Below are 24,397 nucleotides of genomic sequence, written 5' to 3'. Positions count from 1 at the left end.
CCCCTGTCATAGCCACTTACTTCTGAGTGATATGCTTATTAGGCTTGTGATATGTAATATTGTTTTTTTTCTTCATATTTTTACCCCACCCTTACTCCCAAAGGGAGCCCAGGGTGCCTTACGGTAAGAACCAGAAACAATATTAAAATCCGTAAAACAAGTAACAGTGCAACACATCTATAAAGCCATAATTAGGAAAAGTAATTGAAACAGCAGCAGAGTACATACTGTTACATTCTCCCCAAATGAGCAATTTGCATGTACATTTAAATGGATCTGTTCGGATGACAGCAGTAAAGTTCTTTGAGGATACAGCCAGGCACTTCTGGGTAGTTAAAAGCATACATGCTCACACCACTGCAATATGTACACAGGGAGGAAGCGAAGAAGAAAGGAAGGAACAGAACAAGAAAACACAAATAATCATCAAGCCATGGTCTACTGGGCTTTTTCTGTCAGGAGCTTCTGTGTCTTTTCACAGGCTGTGAAAGTTAACCAGACACGGCAGTCTCAATCTGGATTTATAAGTACAAGCCGCAGTACAGAAGATTGAGTTTCTGGTGCTATGGCATCAGTAAACTAGCTAAGTTAATTAGATCTTGGAGTATTGGTTTCTGACATGTGGTAGCTTGGGAAACCAAATTAATATCGCCTGCTAAACACTGATAATGTGTTTGAATGCACAAACCAGGAAAAACATTGTGCTGAAAAGCCCAGGCTTCTGAATCTAGATGTACCGGAAAGGTAGTGGTAGGTTTCAAGCAAATCACAAGAAAATAGCTACTTCAATAACATTCCGTCTCTCTGTACTTGGTGGGGTAGTAAGGGTATCATAAATTGTTAAAACACCTGCTAAACAAGATAAAGCAATGTGAAAGAACCAAAACTATGTCTGTGCCTTAGTCAGATGTGTTTAATAGCATGCAACTGGAAAGAGACTTTGTTGTTTTATTTATTTCTGCAAAGCATAAACCTCTCTTTTATTAGATGATCCTTTAACTGGAAGTAAGAGTTAAATCTGTCATTATATATATATATATATATATATATATATATATACACAAAAGGCTAAGAAATATGTACTTAAGCAGAATCACTCTTTTGCCTTTATGTTGTTGTAAAAATATGATCCAATTTGAGCATTTTACACCATCCCATGAAAGCATCTGGGTCATACTTTCTACTGTGACAAATCTAACCTGATCGGGCAATTTCTGCTAGAAGATGGATAATGCCACATTTAATCAGGAACTTAACCATGCAAGAGCAGACTAGTGGAAAGCATGGTAGAAAGTCTGGAATCAAGAGATTTGGTGACGTATACTCAGAAACAAACAGTTGCAACTGGGGAACAGCAGCAGGCTAAAGGTGGGCATACTTCTGATGACTATAACTATAACATGCAGACTTGAGCAGAATATCGATGACTGTTCAAACGTACCTGCGGTGTTCAGAAATTTCTTGCATATCTACTAAGGTGGAATCTACACACATATAAAAACCACTTTTTAAAAAGCGTTTTTTAAAAACACATTGAATTTTCCACAAGGCTCACCATCGCCATCTAGTATCACATTGTATATTGCACTTAAAACACACTTAAAATGTTTTATTTTCAGCTGTATAACTGAGTCCCAAGTCAGCTTGTCTTTATGCATCAGTGTCGGACAGTACTGTCTTGTTTCTTTTAAAACAGACTCTGGCTGGAGTATGCACTGTATAAGCATTCTGATCTGAAACCCATTTCACAACTTGTTTCCTACTCAGTGTTTCATGCTGGTTTTTTGCTGAATGAAATAGAGGGTTCACTCCTCCAAAGCTTCCAACCTCCCAGGTGTGTAATATATATACTTCAGAATTTCTTCATGATCTGCCACATTGCTTTCTGATGCAGATATGGACACACATGATTAAAACAAACCATTTTTATTTACCCATATGTTAGAAAAACACACATGATGTCTGCAATCTTCAGCTTTCAGGGCTCACATGAAAAGCTGTCCTAAAATAACCATCATTTTCTCCATGACTAGTATTCTGTTTTAAACTTTTTGGGTTAAATCCGTAGGTTGAAATCCTGCATTTTATATTCTTATATAAGCAGGTGATGTACCCAGGGGTCCTTCAGAGAGTTCTTATTCCTCTTTTTACCATGGTAGCCACTAGGAAGACCAATTTGCCCAGGCATCTCAATGCTCTTTGATACTGAAATGAAACCCACAGTTTAATAACCTGATGGATTGTTAACTGCCACCATCTACTGATTTTAGAGCAGTTGGTGAAAAGGTCTGGCACAAGGATGTGGGGTGAGATAGCATCTGGGTGCTCTGGCTGCTTAATTTTTGCATGTTTGTTTTAGTCTTGGATAAACCAAGGGCTTTAAAAATACATAGATTATACCAGTAAATGGAGGGAGTTGGACTAGTGCGGGAGTGGCTAACTTAGACTACAGATCCCATAATCCTTGGTCACTGGCCATGCTGACTCAGATTCAGACTGATAGGAGTTGGGCACAGGTCAGGCATTCCTGCTATAGTGGTTTGGCATGACTGAGGACATCTTGCGGCTTCTAGTAAAAATAGGACATATAGTAAAGGTAAAGGGACCCCTGACCATTAGGTCCAGTCGTGACCGACTCTGGGGTTGCGGCACTCATCTCGCTTTATTGGCCGAGGGAGCCGGCGTACAGCTTCCGGGTCATGTGGCCAGCACGACTAAGCCGCTTCTGGCGAACCAGAGCAGCGCACGGAAATGCCATTTACCTTCCTGCCAGAGCGGTACCTATTTATCTACTGGCACTTTGATGTGCTTTCAAACTGCTAGGTTGGCAGGAGCAGGGACTGAGCAACGGGAACTCACCCCGTCGCGGGGACTCGAACCGCCGACCTTCTGATCGGCAAGTCCTAGGCTCTGTGGTTTAACCCTTAGGACATATAGTACTGGTGAGAAATGGCTGACTTAATTGCTCCACAGCTTCATCAGTCATGTTGTTGAAGGGAGTTTACAAAAAGTTGCACCCATCACATGTCATGGCCTGATACTCACCAAATATTGCAGTTTAGATTCCTAGCTACTAGGACTTCTAAGGAAGAACCTCCTTACCCCTTCAGCATTACCGCAGGATGACACATGCCACTTTTGGTACAGAAGCTCTCTTCTCAAATTGGGTGTTGTCATCTTCCGCATGCGGTTCGGCTCAATTGTTGCTGTTTTAATTAAGTGAAGTGTTTTGAAACCACACGGTTGTGTTTCCCTTTCAACTGCCTATTATTTCTCTGAGCACCTGTGCTATGTCATTTCTAGATTGTTATTTTCACAGATAGGAAACTATCTGTGCCTCATTGTTGTGATGTATCTGGCTTATTTTTTACACTCAATATACTCGCGGTGATTTCATCTGCTTTTGCTCAAAGTGGGCCGTTTGTTTAATTCTTTGTGGCATGATTTTGTTACCAAGGAGCTGTTTCCAATCTTCTCATCATCAGCAACCTATTTAGCAATTTTAGTTGTAGCTGGGAAGGTTCAGAAAGTGAATGCACTGACTTTGCTTCAGCTCTAAATTATCCTGCATGAATGGTGCTCTGTTACGGCCTATAGAATCTTCTAAACTCTGCCATTTACTCCCCAGATTCAGTTTCCCACTCTTACGCCTACCCACATATTAGCTCTATGATTCACCCATCACTCTGTTACTTCTTTTACACCCACTTCTTTTTTTGTTATGAAGGTAGAGACGGTGAGACGGTGACCTTTGAGGAGATGAAAGCAAATTGAATCAGTAATCCCTGGTCATAATGTTTCTGAAGTTTCCAATTGACTGTGGCAAACAAAGCGGCTCAGGCTTTCATCTATCCTGTCTAAACATATAAATTGTATTGGGACGGGGAGAAATTCTAGCTAAAACAAGGCAACTAGTCATGGCGGCTATTCTTTACTTCCAGGAACTGAGGCAGCATTCCTCTGAATATCTGTTGCTAGGCGACAGCATCACAGAGGCCTTTTGCCATTTTGGGAAACAGGTGCTAGACTAGATGGGCCAATCCAGCAGGGCTCTTCTTTCTTATATAATGTTGCACCCATGATTCGGAATCTACCTAATTCTACCACTTGGAACAGCCTTCTCCAACCAGGCAGCTTCCAGATATTTTGGGTTATAACCAGTGTTCCCCCTGCTCAAAGAAAAATAGGTGCAAGAACTCACCATAAAGTTCAGGGCAGCCCTGAACAGATGCCGGTTTGACAACAGCCTTGTTCACCACCCATGAAGGTGCTAAGAACTACGGCAAGCTATCTCCCTAGCTGGTTTGGGGGTTGCTCCTGGTTCTGATGCAGGCCAAATAAATGTACTCCCACTGCCTTCGTTAGATTCTGGTAGGTGGCTAGGGCAGGTCGCACAAAAACGCATGCGTCAGTGGTAGAGGCGTGGTTGGAAAAGTTAAAGCCCACTGCTGCTACATTGGAGACAGATTGAAGAAAAGGAAATATGAAAGGGCCCCACCCCGTAGCTTGACCAATCACGGTTAGGTGCAGCTAGGAGATAGGTGGAGTCATAGATCTAAAAAAAAGTGCAAGACGTTGGTCACAACATTATGTTTGCTGACTGGGAGCAGTTATGGACCACAGGTATGAAATTTACGGCATGTAATGCCTTAAGAGAGAATATTATGAAAATGATATACAGGTGGTACATAACCCCAGTCAAGCTTGCAAAAATCTACCATTTGCCCGATAATAAATGTTGGAAATGTAAAGAAACTGAAGGTACATTTTTTCACCTTTGGTGGACATGCCCAAAGATTAAGGCTTTCTGGGAAATGATATATAATGAATTAAAAAAGGTATTTAAATATACCTTCTTGAAGAAACCAGAGGCCTTTCTCCTGGGCATAGTCGGCCAATCGGTGTTAAAAAAGGATAGAACTTTCTTTATGTACGCAACAACAGCAGCAAGAATACTCATCGCAAAGTATTGGAAGACACAAGAGCTACCCACACTGGAGGAATGGCAGATGAAACTGATGGACTATATGGAACTGGCGGAAATGACTGGTAGAATCCGTGACCAGGGAGAAGAGTCGGTGGAAGAAGATTGGAAGAAATTTAAAGATTATCTACAGAAACATTGCAAAATCAAAGAATGTTAAGAGTGATGATGGATTGAAATTAAGTGGTTTCTAGCTGCACAGGCGTTAAAGTTATATATAGACTAAGATTAAGGATTAGGCATAAAAAGGTTAAAAGAACGGAAAATTGGCTATTAATAGATAAGAATTTAATGTTATACCATATTAAGATTAAGGATTGGGATTAAAAAAGAGGGAAAGAAATTGCTGGACAAACAAATTGAACTGGAATACAAAAGAGGGAGGTATGAGGAGGTCCAGAAAATAAGTAAATTCAAAAGTGGTGATGAAAAGGTGGTATTGTTTTTAACTGGTTTTTTTTGTTTGTTTTTTTGTATTTTGTATTGTGTATTTTTGTATTGTGTATTTTTCTTTTTACTTTTAATTCTCTTTTACTGATGTGTTCTGTTTTTATTGGAAACTTTAATAAATATCATTTTAAAAAAATAAAAAAAGTGCAGACTTGCATAAGCTGGCTAGCCTCCATTTTGACTTGAAATGTTTGTTTGTTTGTTTTGGGCTTCTCAGAGGTACGTAAATGCATGAAATGGGCAGGGGGAGTGCTGGCCTGCAACAGTGTCCACCTGAGAGTTGCCAGAACTGTGTTCTGGTGTGCTCCAGCTAACAACAAAGCACTGGTTACTACTCCCATTGCCTCAGCCAACACAGCCACGCTGGCTAGAGCTGATGGAAATTGTAGTCCAAAACATCTCGAGGAGGCTAAGTTGGGGAAGGCTGCTTTAGACCTATGATTCATGAATAGTTTTATTTTTTTAAGTAGAAACCTGTGGCACACAAAACTAATGAACACCTGGTGAAAGTGTCCTCCTACCTTTTCCTTGCAGATTCTGCTCTGTTTTTATACTGTAGCATGAACTTGCCTCTATGCTCATGGGAAAATAAATGACTGCCCCATGTCCCTTTTGTTGGGTTTGTCTTCAGAACAAGAGACCCACTAATTCCTTTCTCTTATCTGAAAGGGGAACTTTCATGGCATACCACAGAAAAATGAGGGAGTCGCAGTTCCTTAGGGGATTCTTCTTTATTCTTTTGACCTCTGTTGTCTTTCTGTCTTCAGCATCCAGGCTCTTGTTTATTCCCTAGCCAAGCCAGTCTGTTACAGCAAAACCAGCAAAGGATCTTGCAGAAACTTAAAGACAACGGGTGATCATTCAACTAAATGTAGGCTTACTGAAATTCTTAATCATTTTAGTGCAAAATTCTTCTAAAAAAATCATTTTTGACTAATAAAAACATGCAAACAATTTCTTCTACTAAAATGCATTTCTGTATGTTATTTTCAAAACTGTACTCAATTTTACACACACTTTCCACCAATATATGTAAATATTGGTTGGTTGGAGAACTGCATCGCAAATTTCGGACATTTGCGAATTTCAACCGTTGGCTGTGTTTTGGTTCTCGTATTTTTTCCAGAATGTGTGGATTTGATAAATCCAGCTCTAAATGAGAACTGCTTTTAATTTATTCTGCATTCCTACTCCGTTCCTTGCACAACTGTCTCTTGCTCCCAGGAATCCGTTCCAGAAGTCCGTTTGTCTTCCAAAATGTTTGGGAACCAAGGCACGGCTTCTGATTGGGAAGCCATGGAAGCCATGAAGGACGTTCAGGTTCCAAAGAACATTTGCAAACCAGAACACTAACTTCTAGGTTTGCAGCATTTGGGAGCCAAAACATTTGACTTGCAAGGCGTTTGGCTTCTGAGGTACGACTGTACTACTTTCCTGCTTTGGCCACTAGAGGGGAGTGAGAGGATATCCACTAGCCTGGTCAAAAAAGCAAGGTAAAGAAATCTTGGTAGGTTATGGGACACCCCAGGCTTCCAAAAGTTTTGTAAAAAAAAAAGTTTAGGAAAAGGAACCCTACAGAGGTAGGAAACAATGTGGTGTAGTGCTTAGAGGGTCAGACTGGGACCTGGAAGATCAGGTTTCAAATCCCCACTCTGCCATGAAGCTCATTTGGTGACCTTGGGCCAGTCACTGCCTCTCAGCCTAACCACCTCACTAGGTTCTTGTGAGGATAAAATTGGGGGGAGGAAAGACCATGTACATCATCCAACGTTCCTTGGAGGAAAGGTGGGATACAAATGTAACAATAGACACATGTTCAATGGCTGAAGAGTGTCAACCAACAGTTTTGGGGGAAGGACAAGAAAACAGGAGTGGGGAGAGAGGAATGGAGTGTAGTATTTTAGAAAATACTACACTTGAGAGTCCCATGGACTGCAAGAAGATCAAACCTATCCATTCTTAAGGAAATCAGCCCTGAGTGCTCACTGGAAGGACAGATCCTGAAGCTGAGGCTCCAGTACTTTGGCCACCTCATGAGAAGAGAAGACTCCCTGGAAAAGACCCTGATGTTGAGAAAGATTGAGGGCACAAGGAGAAGGGGATGACAGAGAACGAGATGGTTGGACAGTGTTCTCGAAGCTACCAACATGAGTTTGACCAAAATGAGGGAGGCAGTGGAAGACAGGAGTGCCTGGCATGCTCTGGTCCATGGGGTCATGAAGAGTCGGACACGACTAAATGACTAAACAACAACAACAACAACAACAACAACAACAACAACAACAACATTTTAGAAAAGGGTGTGACTGGCTGGCTGGGATTCTGCATAGACACTCAGCTCTACAACATTTTGTTGTTTGCCGGTCTCACTTGTATACCACTAATACCAATAATGTAATATGCTCGAGACAAACATGCTCTTTTGCGTTTCCCCCGGAATCAATAATCAGCAAGTTGCGCCTCTATTTTGTGTTCCTTAAGTGCACTAGCATTTCACACACCCAGTGACAGAATAATGCACTGAACCGCTGACATAATTCAGGAGATGCTATTTGGATAGCATTATTGCAAATCCTGTGAGACAAAAGAGAGTATTCCACCAGCAGAAAGGATGACATTTGTTCCATTACTGCTGACAATGTGACGGCAGAAAGCCAGGCACTTCATTCTCTTGGGAATGGTGATCTATGATCTCTGCAGCAGAAAATATTTCCTGAAACTTTTATTACTGCAAACTTCTCACTCTGTACAATATTGCCTTGTCATGCAGTCATCATTTATACTTGCAGGTCATGTCTGCATACCAACCACCATGTTTATCCTGTTCATTATCATCCTTATAAATAAAACATTCTGCCAACAATTAACCCATTTGCCACCAAAAATAACGAAGGAAAACACCATCAAATGTCAAAACTGGGAAAACTTGACTGCAGTGAGACATGCATTGGATACTTCCAGGAATGGATTACTGCAATGCGCCTGATTCAGAAACTGCAGTTAGTGTAGAATGTTGTGGCACAGTTGCATATAACACCTCTGCCCAGAGATGTGCATTGGTTGCCAATTTGCTATGGGGTCATAGTGTTATATGGTCCTGGTAGCCATTCCCAGTCACCGCCCTGGCAGATTAATTGTAGTTTCCAAGCCACCTTCAAAGGTAGCCCCATGTAGAGCACATTGTAACAATCCAAGTGGGAGATAACCACATCATGTATCACTCTGGTGAAGAAATTCCTTAGCCCCATCCCTTATTGTTTCAGGGATGGGTTCGGGACAGGTGGCATAGGGCAAGTCACTCTGATCCAGGGACCACAGATCAGGGCTACAGGGCAGATAGTGGGGTTCCCTGTACAGCCTTATCTTGTTCAGGTTGCCAATAAGGCCTCACTTCACCTCTGTATTGCTGAGGATGCTGCTCAAAGCACAACACAGTGTGGACTTCTTCTGTTCAGGGTTCCAACTACTCCATTCCATTTCCCTTCCCTCTTGGTTTTCCATTTTTCCATTACCCCTCTGTGTCCACTCATCGCATCTATTATTGTGCAGCCATGATGTCAGGTGTCTCCCCGGCACAACTTTAAGAAGATTGGGAAATAACAAGCTCTGGTACTTGAGCGAACTGACTTGGTGCTTGGAGCCAGGGTGGAATAGCCCACACTGGGTAGACAATGGAAGTGTCTATTAGCTTGTTGCTAACATGCTTATTACTTGTTGTAGATCTTGTTAAGTTATGTTGCCCAATTACTCCATTCCATGTTTCAAGTCTTCATTCCTGCTATGGAGGAAATCATGGAGAACCTGGAGGTGATCTTTCTCCAAGGAAAGGTGTTAGTAACAAGTATCATATCTACATCTGGTCCATATACGGTGCCTCCAGCTGTTCTTTGTATTTTATTTTATTTATCTAACAAAATTCTGGCCGGGCCCAGACTCACTAGCCCTAGAAAGAGGCTCCTCATGAGGCCAGAGGAACGTTGCCTGGCTATTGTTTTATTGGTTGATTTATTTAATATGCTGGAAACCACTTTGAGATTTTTATTAAAAAATATAAAGTGATATAGAAATTAAAAAATAAAAATAAAATGAAATGTCCTGCTTGATTGTAATGAAACCTCTTGGCAGTTTACAAGAAATATTAAAATTATCATTTAAACCAAATAATTACAGCATTTAAAATTGAAATTAACTGCAAAAAGATTGCAACGTATCAACATCTACTTCTCTGGATAGGCTTGCCTAACCAAAAATATTTTAAGCAGGCACTGAAAACAGTACAGTGAAGGCACTTGCCTGATGTCCACAGGGAGTTCCAAAGTGTGGCTCTTACCATACTAAAAGATTGATTTCTTACAACTACGCAATGAGCAGTACCTGTAACAGTACAAGGTCTCCTGATCGAAATAGTTGATTGGGCACATCCAACAAATAAACTGGTTTTAAGTTTTATGTACCTATAGCAGCAAAATCCCACTTTCAATACTGTTAGCACCTGCAATAGCAGACCCTCCAAGTGTCCCTGTTTTCCAGGGACAGTCCTGGGTTTACAGAGGCCATCCCAGTTTCTGATTTGATCCCAGAATGTCCTGATTTTCCTTAGGACTTCCCTATTTTTGTCAGAGAAATGCTGGAGGATATGGAGCTACGCAAACCTCAAACCAAGGCGATAAGTAACTATGCAACCTTTAGAAGACAACTGAAGGCAGCCCTCTATAAGGAAATTTTTAAATGTTATATTATGTTTTTATATATGTTTGAAGCTGCCCAGAGTGCCTGGGGCAACCCAGGGTATAATAATAATAATAATAATAATAATAATAATAATAATAATAATTGAATAGGACTTGCCTATTTTCGTTGGAGAATTGTTGGAGGATATACGATGGTCTTGGGGCATACATACTCCTTCCAATAAGTGCATCTCCCATAACATCTTGCTGGAATCCTGTATTATACCACAAATATTCCAGGGTGGGGTTTTTTTGTCTTACTTTTGTTGTGCTAGGGTGCAAGAATTGCCTCTCCAGATGGCAAAAAGGTAATAACATTGGGGGAGCATTGCAGAACAGCTAACAAAGTGGAATGATCTGTGGATGGTCCTGTCTAAACCCAGCAATAATGCACAATTATTGCATCAGTGACCTGTTGAAGAATATACCAACAAAACACACAGAGAGACTAAGCCCTAGTCTCAGGGCTGACCTTAGGGGTGAGTGGACAGTTGCCCAGAAGGCTGAGCAGAGTGGAGAAGGCAGATGGCAGGCCACCACTAAAAGACCTGTTTGACTAAGCCCCAGGATGCAGTAACAATCTCTGCTAGAAGGCGGTTAGAATTGGGTGGAGGTACTCAGGAGAAACACAACCCAATCCTATCATTCTACTTGATTCCAGGCCGAGAAAGAGATGCAGAAGAGAATTTTCACATGCATTCCATGCATGCACTAATCATCCCAGGAAGCCCCCAGCTCTGAACACATGTACAGGGTTCCTTGTAGGGGGCAGCAGCAGCAGACCCCCAGCATCATACCTGCACCAGGCCTGTCTGGTGGCCCCGCAAGGCTGACCAGCAGCAGGGGTAGCACTGACAGAATTCCTCGCCTAGGGTACTATTTATCCTAGGGCTACATATATTTGGTGTGTGCACTGGGTTTTATTCTTCTGCAGTCAGTTATTTTTAGAAAATCTAAAATGTAAATGATACATTTTGGGCTTACAGGCTTCACATCTCTGACCCAAGGGAAATGAGAAGGAAGAGAATTTAGCTTGAAGTTAAACACATTGTGATGAAATATTCTGAATCTTAATTGAGAATGATTATCCCAGATAGCTGGAGGGATCTCCAAGTTAGCCAGCATATTCACTTTTCTTTTTGTATCCTAGCAGACAAGATCCCAGAGGAACGATGCAGGCGAAAGCTGCAGCATCATTAGTGGTTTTGCTGCCTAATGAGTAGCTGAATCACACGTCTGTATTTTAAATACCAGTGTTTGTCACAAATACAATATCTACTGCTGTGGTATTTTAGTGTGACGGAAAGTATTTTATTTATTATTGACAACCAACGACCCTTGCAGTACATGAGAACCTAGGTTTGCTTTTATTATTAGTCGCAGATGAACAAACTACTGGAATTGAACTTGGTCATTCAGGAAATAAAAGTTATTGCTAATTTAAATGTAGTTAAGTTCCCCACACAATTCATACCAGTTCTAAAGGATCATATTAGCTAAAACCAGTGCTATTTTCCTAGAAAAAGAGGTGCCGGAACTCACTATGAACACCTCCCTTGTTCTCTTATAATGGCAATGGTGCCCACCTGAGAGAGATCAGAACTGAGTTCCAGTGAGTTCCGGCTGAAAAAATGCCCTGGATGTGACTACTATAATCCCATTTTAGGTTCCAGCAAATTCTTAAGGGTTATCTACTATTTTCCCATTCCACTTCAACTCTTCCACCAATTACTTATTTGTTCAACACTGCGTCCTGGCTGCCTGCCTGCCTGTCTGCATTTAAATTACCAGTTAATAATAAACCTCCATTTGCCCACCGGTAACTGTCCTGCTTTCTGAAAAGACCAAGGCTGACTGACTTCTATGGCCAGATCTGAACCCAGACTGGAGTAGAGCTAAAGAATGTGTTATCCCAAAATAATTGCAGCTCCTCCACCACAACCCTCTGCACCTACTTCCCCAACAATTTGCCAGGCAGAGGGAACAAATGAAACAGTACTGAAAGGATTTGTTGAGGTAAAGGAGAAGTTTTTAGACGTAAAGTTAGAGATGTTCTAATGAACAGAGAACAGCATGCTTTAATAGATAGGGAAATAGACACCTGCATTGGAGAGAAATTTTGGTATCTGCTAAATTCATTTCCTTTTGTATAAGCCAGTAGTGGACAGTGGTCAGTCATGAACACGGCAGCAATGAGGTCAGTATGGTGCAAGCACATAGGCAGAGTCAATCTGGTGCTCTTGCTGTTGCATTTGTACCACACCAGCCTTGCAGCTGCCTTTCCTTTCCCCCTCTATCTCTTGGTAAGAAGCAGAAGTATGACTGACTGAAGGTCAGATGAGTGGTGACCCGACCACACTGCCCCCTACTAGTATGAAATAGGATTTATTCATTTTTAATTTTACTGTGGTGATGAAAACTTATTAGCATAGTTACTGGAAATTCCATTGGGGGGAAAATGAGACTTATTAGTCACCCATTTGCAGCAAACATAAACATGTACTTCCTAATTTCAGTAATGATTTGAATGAGATACAGTAGATTTGCATAAATGAGAAAGGGTGGATAATTACAGGGGATTGCTTGTTATGATTAAATTATTGGGCACTAGGGTGTGTGAGAGAGAAAGGTTTGATATACAGATTGTTTGGTGTGCTTCATTTTAGACTTAATAAACATTCCCAGATATTGTAACTTCTGATCTTGTCGCCTCTCAATGACATGTTAAAATATTTGAATGACCATTCATGTTGCCCTCCACCCTTCAAATATAATATAAAATAATAATAAATTTTTAAAAATTCAGGAGAATTTCATGGCTTTATTTCTACATTAATCCATCTGTGGAATAATGTTCTGTTTTCTCCTCTCACCCTCTTTCAGCACAGCAGCTTGACAGAATTCTTTGTACTGGCAGGTGTAATAATGTTTCAAAACATCTTCTAGTTAACTTTACTTTCAGTTTGCTAAGTTTTTACTCTGCCTGCACTGACTTGGTTGGTACTGGCTGGAATTTGCACAGTTATATTCAGAGCTTGCCCCACCTTTCTTTAAAAATGTTTAGGGGTACTCTCATTTTCCCACTCATATTGAAATACTGCCCCTCAATGAGGCCAAACTTAGATTCACAAAATGTTTACAGGTATGCGTACCCCTGTGTCCTCCCAGAAAAAAAAAGCACTGGTTATATTACATATTTGCCCAGAAAACCGTAAGAGCGATCCCATGGCAATGGGGGTAGGAGATCCTGCCACAACTGATGGAGCAACTGCCACATCTGAAAGCCTGCCAGCTAACTGTGGCCAGGATGAGATGTGGGTGGTGTGTGCTTTTCTCTCCCCTTCATCTTCTTCCCCTCTTTTTTCTCCTCTACCCACTGACTCTGAGATGCCCTTAGAAATAAATAAAGACGTACCAGATTTTAACACAGCTGTGATCAGTTTCCCCCCCCCAGACAAAGACTGCCAAGATAGCTCAGTTGGTAGAGCATAATACTATTAATCTCAGGGTCGTGGGTTCAAGCCACACATTGGGCAAAAATATTCCTGCATTGCAGGGGGTTGGACTAAATAACCCATGTGTGCTCCCTTCCAGTATGGTGTAGTGGTTAAGAGTGGTAGATTTGTAATCTGGTGAACCAGGTTCGTGTCTGCACTCCTCCACATGCAGCTGCTGGGTGACCTTGGGCTAGTCACACTTCTCTGAAGTCTCTCAGCCTCACTCACCTCACAGAGTGTTTGTTGTGGGGGAGGAAGGGAAAGGAGAATGTGAGCCACTTTGAGACTCCTTCAGGTAGTGATGAAGCGGGATATCAAATCCAAACTCTTCTTCTTCTTCTTCTTCTTCCAACTCTACAGTTCTATGATTCTATGATTGAGAGCCAGTGTGGTGTAGTGGTTAAGAGCGGTAGACTTGTAATCTAGGGAACCGGGTTCGCGTCTCCGCTCCTCCACATGCAGCTGCTGGGTGACCTTGGGCCAGTCACACTTCTGTGAAGTCTCTCAGCCCCACTCACCTCACAGAGTGTTTGTTGTGGGGGAGGAAGGGAAAGGAGAATGTTAGCCGCTTTGAGACTCCTTAAAGGGAGTGAAAGGCGGGATATCAAATCCAAACTCTTCTTCTTCTATGACTGTGGTCCCTGCTCTTTATAACTCCAGTTAACTCCTCCCCTCCCACCTGCCAAATAAATGTCACACATAAAGTAGGGAGCAGGAGATATTCATTTGTAGAAAAAGAGATGCAGTCAGTACTTGCACGCTTCATAGCCCTTGTACAGAGCAAAGCTTATCAGTTATTGATGAAGAGTTATGAGTTGCACTGTACAAACATTAACATAGACCTGTGCTTGGAAGAATGTCTAAAAGTGTGTGTGGGGGGGAATACCTTAAAGACAACTTTAACTGCGTCATCTAATAGATCTTCTATACCCTGTGTGATGTGATTCCTATGCATGTTTTCTCGGAAGTAAGTCCCACAGTATTCACTTGGGAGTTTACTCACCTAGTAAGTGTGCATAGGCCTGCATCATTAGTGACTGGGGCTGCACTCCTAACATCCACCTCATTCAATTGAGCTTCTTGTATAAAGTGGTCATCAGATCAATGTTTCTGTTTTGTTTTTGGCTTTTTGCCAGTAGGTTTACCTGTCAGTGCATGTTCTTTGAGTCGAAATCCCAGATTATTATTATTTTTTTAAAAGTCTATCAGACAACAAAGACACATGGCAATTAAAAAAATTAGTTGAGAACTAGCTGACCTATATAGTGTAAATTGGGGTGGGACCTCCCCATTTGGTCCATGAGGACATTTTGCCAAGCTACCCCACCTGCCCTTGTATCAGGTGTGGGTCAGGTAAGCGCAGGGCTTGACTGAAAGAGTATTTGCAGGCATTGCTGACAAGCTGGTTGAAAGTGTTTGCAAAGGCTCTTTCAAAGCGCAGAGCAAGATAGTACTTTGAGACGGTCTTCCAATCACCTGGTGTCAAACTTGTCAAACTTGGCCCAGAAGAAGTGGGGGGGGGGGTGATAACAGTCTGGATTGCTGGGCTAGAAAAGTTCTCCATCCCAGTGTAAGTGTTAAGCTCAGTTCAATCTCAGTTTTCAAACGATGCTCAAAACAGATGCTACGAAAGGAAAATTGCATTCCCTTTTATATGATTCCTCTTTCTGCTGCTGTTTAAGTAGGCTTTTGCGAAGTAAGCTGGTACTTGCAACAGAGATATATTGCGGTCTGTGCAGCAGAAAGCCAGGAGCTATATCTGAGACTTTGTTTGGCATCTATTAGGAGGTCACTTCCCTGTAGCTAGAAGATTCTGACTGCACAAGATTCAGTTTAACAGGCAGAGAAAGACAAACCTGAGCACTGTGTGGCGTTAGGCAGGAAGATAGATTAAGAATGAATGTTATCTGTTTTACTCATGTCATTCTAATCACTACTTAGGACCTCTCTCTCAAATGGAAATAATTTATTAGAGATAAGAGTAGGTTAACAAAGTACAATCTTTTATATTTGAGTGTTTCAGGGAGCAGCCCAAAGCCAAAGATCTTCCAGGGGTTGGCATAAGTGGATCTCTGGCTGCGTTAGGGCCATGCCAGCTAAAGTCCCTCATCCCAACTCAAATATATGCCAGCATAAATCCTCCATCCTAGCTCAGCTGAAGGAACCCTCACTGAGCTGAAGCTAGGGTAGCCAGGGTCCTAAAAGAGCAGGATGGGGCAATGGAAATTGCAGAACACACATAAAATATGTATATTTCCATACTCCTATTCCAAACTATCTTCAGCTTGGTCACATGACCTAGCAACTCAGTGGAAGTTACACTGGCAGAACAGGTGGTATAAATACATTTTTAAGAGTAGCTCCATTCCTGAACAGAGTTTGCAACTGAGGTTTAACTCAGTGTAAATTAAGTTGGCTTCCTATACAGTAGTTTGAATTGTTGTTTGTTTGTTGCCAAAGTTTAGTCACCTGCCAGTGTGAGGGAGCCTTGAAGTATCCAGGAACTTCATTTATTTTTTGGTGTGTGCTTTTTGTTTCTTTTTTAAAAAAAAATTTTTATTCAAAATTATAACAAGACATATTATCCAACAACATATCATCCTTGTTTCCCCCCCCCCCATTTTTCCTCCCTCCCCCTACCACACAACCCCCCCACCCCACCCCCCGACTTCCCTCAGTTCCAGTCTTTGGTTTCTCTAAGAATGCTGTTTTCTGCATGTTACAAAGTTGTATAGATCCTCAAACTATTTAGCTGATTATTATCAATAAAAAGTTTGTGAATGTTTATTCCAAACCTGCCAAGGAGTCCAGATCGCTTTGTTGCGTCTTCAGATACTTTGTAAAGGGTTCCCATTCTTCCTTAAAGTCACAATTATCCTTGTCCTGTAGCTTATATATCAGTTTTGCCAATTCTGCATAGTCCATCAATTTTTCTTGTCATGATTCTTTAGTTGGGGTTTCTTCAGTCTTCCATCCTTGTGCTACCAGAACTCTCGCAGCCGTTGTCTTCATTTTTTTGATCCTGGAGGTACATATGCAGAAAGAATAAGAAAGAACTTGTATCTAAGATGACAAAACTTACACAATCAAAAAAGTATGTTAACTTTGTTAAGAAAATATCAACATGTTAATCTCTTCTTTTACAAAACAGCTTCTCATTATGCTGAACTGCCAGTACTATTTCATAAAGGGGATTACTAGAAGGCAAAAATTGCTTCATGTCTTTTAAAGGTTCACTTTTCCCATTGGATACTTAGGTACAAAATTATATTGTACAGTCGAAGAGGGGAATGACTTTTGCCTAAATCTACATGAATGAATAGTTGCAAGTGCCTGGAGAGTGGATTGCACAAACATACTTACAAGCAGTGCCATATCTTTCAACTTGTCAAACAGGGCAAGTTTGTCCTGCTATTGCTGCATGCCAGTTTGAAACCTCATTATAAAACATTATTGCTAAACGTTAGGTGTGTCAAGTTGTGCCAGTAGAGGCAACTCAACCTACTCATAGACTGCTTTACAAAAACAATCTCTTCATCACAGCTCTTGTCTCCCAAATGTCTTACGGCTCTGCATTCTCTATTGCATCATCCAGATGATGAATGCATTTATGCAATTCATTTGTCAACATAACAGTGCATTAAAAAATGTCAATGGGTGCCAGTTTTTCTTGCTTTTGAAGCAGCTACTCACAGTAAGCTTGTAGGTAGTTGAGGCACACATTTCATCCCTCCTTGTAAATATCTTTACCTAAACCACATCTGGCATTTAGTGACTCAATCGACAGCACAAATGGCCTGCTCATATTTAAGCTGGTTAACTACAGTTGACTTACATTTAAAATCTTTTTACCTGCTTCCACACTGGGCATTTACTGTGGAATAGTCATGCTTTATTCATTCTCTTTTACAGGACATCTGAACAACACTGTGAGCAAAACACAGCCCTCTCCCAATATTTTTTTCAGTTATCAGAAAATTCAACTTTTAATTCAACTTTGTATCTTAATCTTTTAAATTGTATTTTAATCAACTTGTTTTTATTATTGGTTGTTAGCCGCCCTGAGCCCGGTCTTGGCTGGGGAGGGCAGGGTATAAATAATTTTTTTAAATTATTATTATTATTATTATTATTATTATTATGAAACTGAAAGGAATACTGTAGTTATGGAATTTCCTCATGGGTAGATGGCTTAATGTGCTGCTATTCTGGTGGATTCTAGCCCTTTCTTTCTCTGTGGTCTGTCTCTCTTTTCTAGGAATCAACACCCATCTGGAAACAACTTCTATCAAGAACGGGTAGACTTTCACAAAAGTTATGTATATATATCTCAGTAGTTAAGATTGTTGTGGCATGCATCTGCCTCAAGGGAGAATGGAGTGCGCCCTCAGGGGTGAAGTCAAACCGCTGTGTTAACCGTACTGAAGTGACCTCCCCAGGATGCAAGCCTGGGCAGTGTGTATGGAGGTCCTGGGCTGCCCAGAAAAGACCCCCCTTCAGTCTTGCTGATGTGGTTTAAAGGAAAGCAGAGCAATAGGCTTAGCACCAGCTCGGCTGCAGAAGTTTCCAGAAGGAGGCATACAAGATGCCATCCAACTGCCTGAGGGACTCCACTCTGGATTTGTGTAGGGTTTATTCCTTAGCCTTTTCTTCCCCCAAAGATAACCCGTAAGCAGAGGAGGTTAAGGATCAGAGTTTTCCTTCTCCTAAATAGGCCACCTTCCCAGTTTGCAAGCCCCATTTGTCACTCATTTCCCCCTATAGCACATGCAGAAACTACCTTCTTGACCACTGGTCCCACCATAGGGTCAATCCAGTGGCGTAGCGTGGGGGGTGCAGGGGGGGCCAGCCGCACCGGGCGCAACATCTGGGGGGGGCGCGCTTGCACTTGCAGCTCTCTGCCCCTACCTGGCTCACTCACTCTCTCTCACTGCAGTGCTGGCTGTGCGAATCCGATCGGAGCTGCTGAGTCGCCGCCCACTATGGAGGGGGTGGGTGCCAGGCGTGCGGTGCGGAGAGAGAGCGAGGGACTATCTGGGGGAGGGACAGTGCAGTGGCCGCCCAGCGCAGCGCTGAGCGCGGGAGAGAACCACACCAGACCAGACCAGGCAGCAGCAAGAAGAAGCTGGCAGCGGCGGCAGGTTAGGGGTTAGGGGGCGCAAATTACTTGCCTTGCCCCGGGTTAGGGGGCGCAAATTACTTGCCTTGCCCCGGGTGCTGACAACCCACGCTACGCCTCTGGGTCAATCCATCAGAGCCTGTCATTGCATGCAGGGGAGGTCCTTAACTCATCAAGGCTACCCTCACCTGGTTAAGCAGGTCAGTCAAAGCTGTTGCCAGGATGTGGCCACTGTTGCATGTTGACAATGTCTAGGAGTCACAGGTGAGAGCTGAGTGCAGGGAGGGGACCAAAGATAGACAAATTACCCCAGAAGGAGCACAACATGTCCCCCACCAGAGGTACTACTCCACAGTGCTGGATTTACATATAAGCTAAACAAGCTATAGCTTAGGGCCCCAGTCCCTTGGGGGGGGGGGGGCAAAAACTTTAAAGGAAAAAACACACCCTGGATGTACATTTCCAAAATATAAGATAAAAACAAATAAAATAAAACCTACATACAGCAACAGTGTTTTGTGTTGTGTAGGCTCCTATGATGATGTAAGTAATGGGCCCCACCTGCTAGCCTGCCCCCTAAAATATCACTGGTTTGCTCATTTCTATATATAGGGTGCCTACATTCTGCATGGACTGGTTGCATGGCGACATGTGCAAATGGCTTTAGATACCTATTAGGTCCATAATTTACCATATACAGTGGTACCTCGGGTTACAGACACTTCAGGTTACAGACGCTTCAGGTTACAGACTCCGCTAACTCAGAAATAGTACCTCGGGTTAAGAACTTTGCTTCAGGATGAGAACAGAAATCGTGCAGCGGTGGCGTGGCAGCAGCAGCAGCAGCAGCAGCAGGAGGCCCCCTTAGCTAAAGTGGTGCTTCAGGTTAAGAACAGTTTCAGGTTAAGAACGGACCTCCAGAACAAATTAAGTTCTTAACTTGAGGTACCACTATCTAAGTTATATTAGCTGGATCGTTACAACAGTGCCATTGATTTATGCAATGCAGGGTGCCAGCACATTATTCACATAAACACATTGCTTGTCACTGGACATTCAGACACACTGAACATAAAAGCCACCCAACAAGTTTGCTCAATCCCTCTTGCTGTTCTTCCAATGAGGAACTTGATTTCACCAGCCCTTTCTCTTGTCAATGCCAACGAGCAGGGCCATCTTACCCATAGGCGTTAGGGGTGCGGGGCACCCGGGCGCCAGGCTCTCAGGGGTGCCAGGCCGAGAGTCCAGGGCCTGAGAGTTGAGTCCGGGAAAGAGCCCACCTGTTGGTCAGAGCACCTGGCGGGCTCTTCTGCTGCAGGTGGCTCTGCGCCACGAGTTCAGGGGCGACCGAGTCAGTGAGATGCTGAGGCAGCTGGCCGGCTCCGCCCTCCTGCGCACCTGGGACTGGGCAACCTGGGGTGGGGTGGGGGCGCCGGGTGGATCGTTGCACCCCGGCGCCGCATATGCTTAAGACAGCCCTGTCAATGAGTACTTTAAATCTGCCGGAAAGGATAACATTGTGGTTTTATTCCTTTGCACCAGTGGAAATTGAAGGCTCAGGGTGGGGCTAGCTCTCAGTGTGAATTAGTTCAAACCAAATGCTTTTCAAACCCTTTTTGTATCTTCGCAATATTTAGCTGTGATTCTTGCATCGCAGGGGGTTGGACTAGATGGCGCTTGATATCCCTTCCAACTCCACAGTTCTATGATTCTTTGAATTTTGAAGGATCTGTAGGGTTGGTCGAAGACGTTTTGTTGACTTGAGGTGAAGTTTAATCTTACTTCAATACTGGAAGCATCTTCCACATGTATAGGCCCCAATGCTCCTAGGGGCCAAGGCAGTTTCAGCTCCCCTTTGTATTTTTTTGAGGGTGCTGTGCCCCCTCTATGATCAGAGGATGTTCAGCTCCACCCCTTGGCTCCTCATAATGTTGCACATGCAATATCACAACATCACGTTATAGCCCCTCAATCAACTAGATGGATATCAGGTTAGTGTTCGGGGCTCAGGAGAGCATGGTACACACACCTCTCCTCTGATTCCTTGCTACTGTTCCTTCCCCTCCCCAAACATCTGGCTAATGGTAGAGTCTGCCTGGTCTCTTTCCACCTACACTTGCAGTAACTTTTTTGTACGGGCCACAGTCCCCAAGATTATACTGGATGGATTCACTTCCACAAGTCTGACCGAAAATGAATGAATTTGCCCAAGAACAGATCCAAGCATGTGTTTGTTCTGTACTTATAGAAGCAGTTTTGCCATACACAAATTGTGCTACAATTGTACTGATGCTCAGTGGATTACTGCAATCCTAGAAGGCAAAGCAATTTCAGTGCACTGAACTGGCAAAAATATGAGTGTTTTTCCACATTGGGGGGAAAGCAATGTTCAAATTGTTCACTCAAACACCTAGATCTTTTCCCTACACCTTTTTTTAAAAAATGAAAATGCCCTATTAAAAAAACTCATTTCTTTGAGTTTTAGGGCTCGGCTTAAAAGTTTCTATAAAATGCAATATTTCAAAACAAACTAAAACATTTCCCACCTTTCACCACACTGCACTTGTGAGGATGAATCATGTCTGTGTGCTATTTCCATGCACACCCCTCCTCTGTATTGCTTTAGCAATGTTCTCCAGCCTGTGTCTTGGACTGTGTGCAGATGTGACATTTTCCTTGTGATATGAATGTGTCATCATTGCCTGCAGCAGTTCCTATTTACATTTTTAAAAAATCATCTTGCTGTGGTGTTTCTAGCATGTTTCAAGCACTGCCTGCAGTATTCTGGTTCATTCTTCCAGAAGAAAGAGGAAGTTTGCAGGTGTCTCTTGGTTAGTGCCTGTAACATCACTGCAGCTGAGAAAAAGGAACATTGAAGGAGCAGTTTTGCAACTGTTTTAAATAATAAAATAAAACCCTGATTTTTTTTTTTAAAGTAAGATGAATAAATAATACATATGCATTATAAAAGCACTGGGCCTCCTTAAAAAATGGTACTAGTGCAAATCTACCCATTCCTCAGAATGCCCTGGAATTTTTTCTTTTAATTTCCTAAAAACTACAGTATATTAACTAAGCAGACTATGTTTCTCTTCTCTGAGACAAGAGCAGTTGTGGGGCTTGCTATAAGGAAGGAAGGAAGGAAGGAAGGAAGGAAGGAAGGAAGGAAGGAAGAAGTAAACTGGAAAATGAACAAATGAACAAACTTTACAGCAAGAATCTCCTGTATTATGTTTGCCTAATTACCCAGGTAGGGGTTATTAGTAACTAGGTATAAATTATTCTTATAAAGTTTCATCTGTATCACTCTGGTGTCCTTTGGAAAGCAGGCATAGACTGGAACTGTACTGTTTTCTGATAAATCTTTTTCAGTTGCCTCACAAGGTTGTTCTAACTTATTTATAAGCTACAGCACACAATAGACACAGAATTTCAGACACTAGACCCGAGAAGAGCCAGTGTAGTTGTTAAACAAGGGCTTGGGAATGTGGGGTTCAAATTCGCACTTGGTCATAAAGCTGACTGGATGACCTTGGGCCAGTCACTGCCTCTCAGCCTAACCTACCTCACAGGGTTGCTGTGGGAATTAAACCAGGAGGGAGAGACCCATGTACGCCACCTTGAGCTTCTTGAAGAAAAAGATGGACTATAAATGCAGTAAGTAAGAATTAGGATTCCCAGCCATTCAGGCCTTCTTCAAATGGCAATTACGTTTTAATAATAATAAAATTTTATTTATATCCCGCCCTCCCCAGTCAAAGCCAGGCTCAGAGTGGCTAACAACAGTAAAAATAGCACAATTTACATAAAATCACAATCAATTAATTAAAATGCATTCTAAAATCAATTCAGAATCAAATTAGTGGCAACCATTGGGCTAGAGTTCTATGAGGATCACAGAAGGAGGGGGTCAGACTGTGCCTTGGCCAAAGGCCTGGTGGAACAGCTCTGTCTTGCAGGCCCTGCGGAAAGATGTCAAGTCCCACAGGGCCCTAGTCTCTTGTGACAGAGCGTTCCACCGGAACGGGGCCACGGCCAAAAAAGCCCTGGTTCTGGTTGGGCCAGCCTAACCTCCCTGTGGCCCAGGATCTCCAAGATGTTTTTATTTGAAGACCGAAGGTCCTCCGTGGGACATACCACGAGAGGCGGTCCTGTAGGTACGAGGGTCCTAGGCCGTATAGGGCTTTAAAGGTTAGAATTAAAAAATGCTGCCTCAGTTGAGGTACTGCTTGACCTCTCACTTCCTTGAGTGAAGCAAAAGGGAGGAGGCTGATACTGGGTGGTAAATCACATACATTTTCTTAAGAAACTCTCGGGCTCAGCCCCTGACTTCCTTGGGAAGGGCTGGGCTGCCTGAAACCCTGGAGAAACAGTGCCAAGTCAGTGTAGACAAAACTGAGCAAGACGGACCAGTGGTCTAAGGCAGCTCCCAATGGTCCATTCCACCCCACTTGAAACCAGTTAGGACTACATGTTACTTCTTGACATGAGAGGACCTCTGGGTGCCTCTTCATTAACCACATTTCATTGTGTGGTTCTTCTTCATCGCATTAAGTGTTTCTGTTTCAGTGCTGCATATTCCAGTGGTAGAAACTGCAGACATGTTGAGATGGATATGCTGATCTTCCAGCCAGTGGGGGAGCATACCTTGCTGGTGCTCAGGGCAGGTGTGTGCATGCCAGGGTGCTTGTGGCACACCATGGGGGCAGAGTGCCATGGAGCCATCGCAGGTGTGCTATCAGAGAAACCCCTGTCCAGTGGAGTTGAGTGGGGTTGCACCTGGTCTTCCAGTGCAGTCTGTGCCACCCTGCTTTGAGGGATGGACTTACAGCACGCTGCGAGATCATCATTTGGGAGACTTGCAAAAGTAGCACAGGGCTGGCAGGGCACATTCCTGTTGCGTCCTTCTCGAGCCGCCCTCCAGGTGAAGAGAAGGATGCCACAAAGGAATGTGCCCCCCCCAAAAAAAACCTGTGCTATGGGTGACATCCCCCCTTCCACATTATGCCTCTGTGACATGGAAAAACCACATGGAGGCAGTTTTAGCTTGCAACACCTGTGCACCTGTGTGATAATGAAATCCCTAAGCTGACACATATTTTTCCAAGCTGAATTCTCAGCTCTAGCTTAATAGCTAATTAGTCGAGTTGCTGGATCTGCCCAGTTGAGGGAATCTCCATAACAAGTTGAACTAGTGCACGTGCAGTAACACTGACCCACCCCGAATGTGTGTCAGTGAAATGGCCCAGCAGCGCAGAGGCAAATTTCAATAAACCATTGCTACTCCCTTTTGATTATCCCCTTGTGACTCAGTTTTGGATTTCAGTGTTTTCCTGCATCTTTCCATTTCACCCTTCTCTTCAGTACTGAGAAAATGGGGATGGAGGAAAGAGAGTTTCTCAACCTCCTTCTCACAGATTATCAACACCGTGACTCAGCTAAAGAGTGTCTGTTCCAAGGCAGTGAGGGTGGAAGACTTGGGCAATTGTGGCACCTGCAACAAAATGCTTCCATTAGCCTCACCCACTAAGAGAATTCCAAGAAAACCCTGATGAGCTAGCCAGCTAATCAAGCACTCCATTAATATATGACAAACTTTAAGGGACTTGAGCCAGTG

This window comes from Podarcis pityusensis, assembly GCF_964106645.2.
Source record: "Podarcis pityusensis genome assembly, chromosome: 11".
Classification (NCBI taxonomy): domain Eukaryota; kingdom Metazoa; phylum Chordata; class Lepidosauria; order Squamata; family Lacertidae; genus Podarcis; species Podarcis pityusensis.
Note: the sequence above shows the minus strand (reverse complement) of the source record.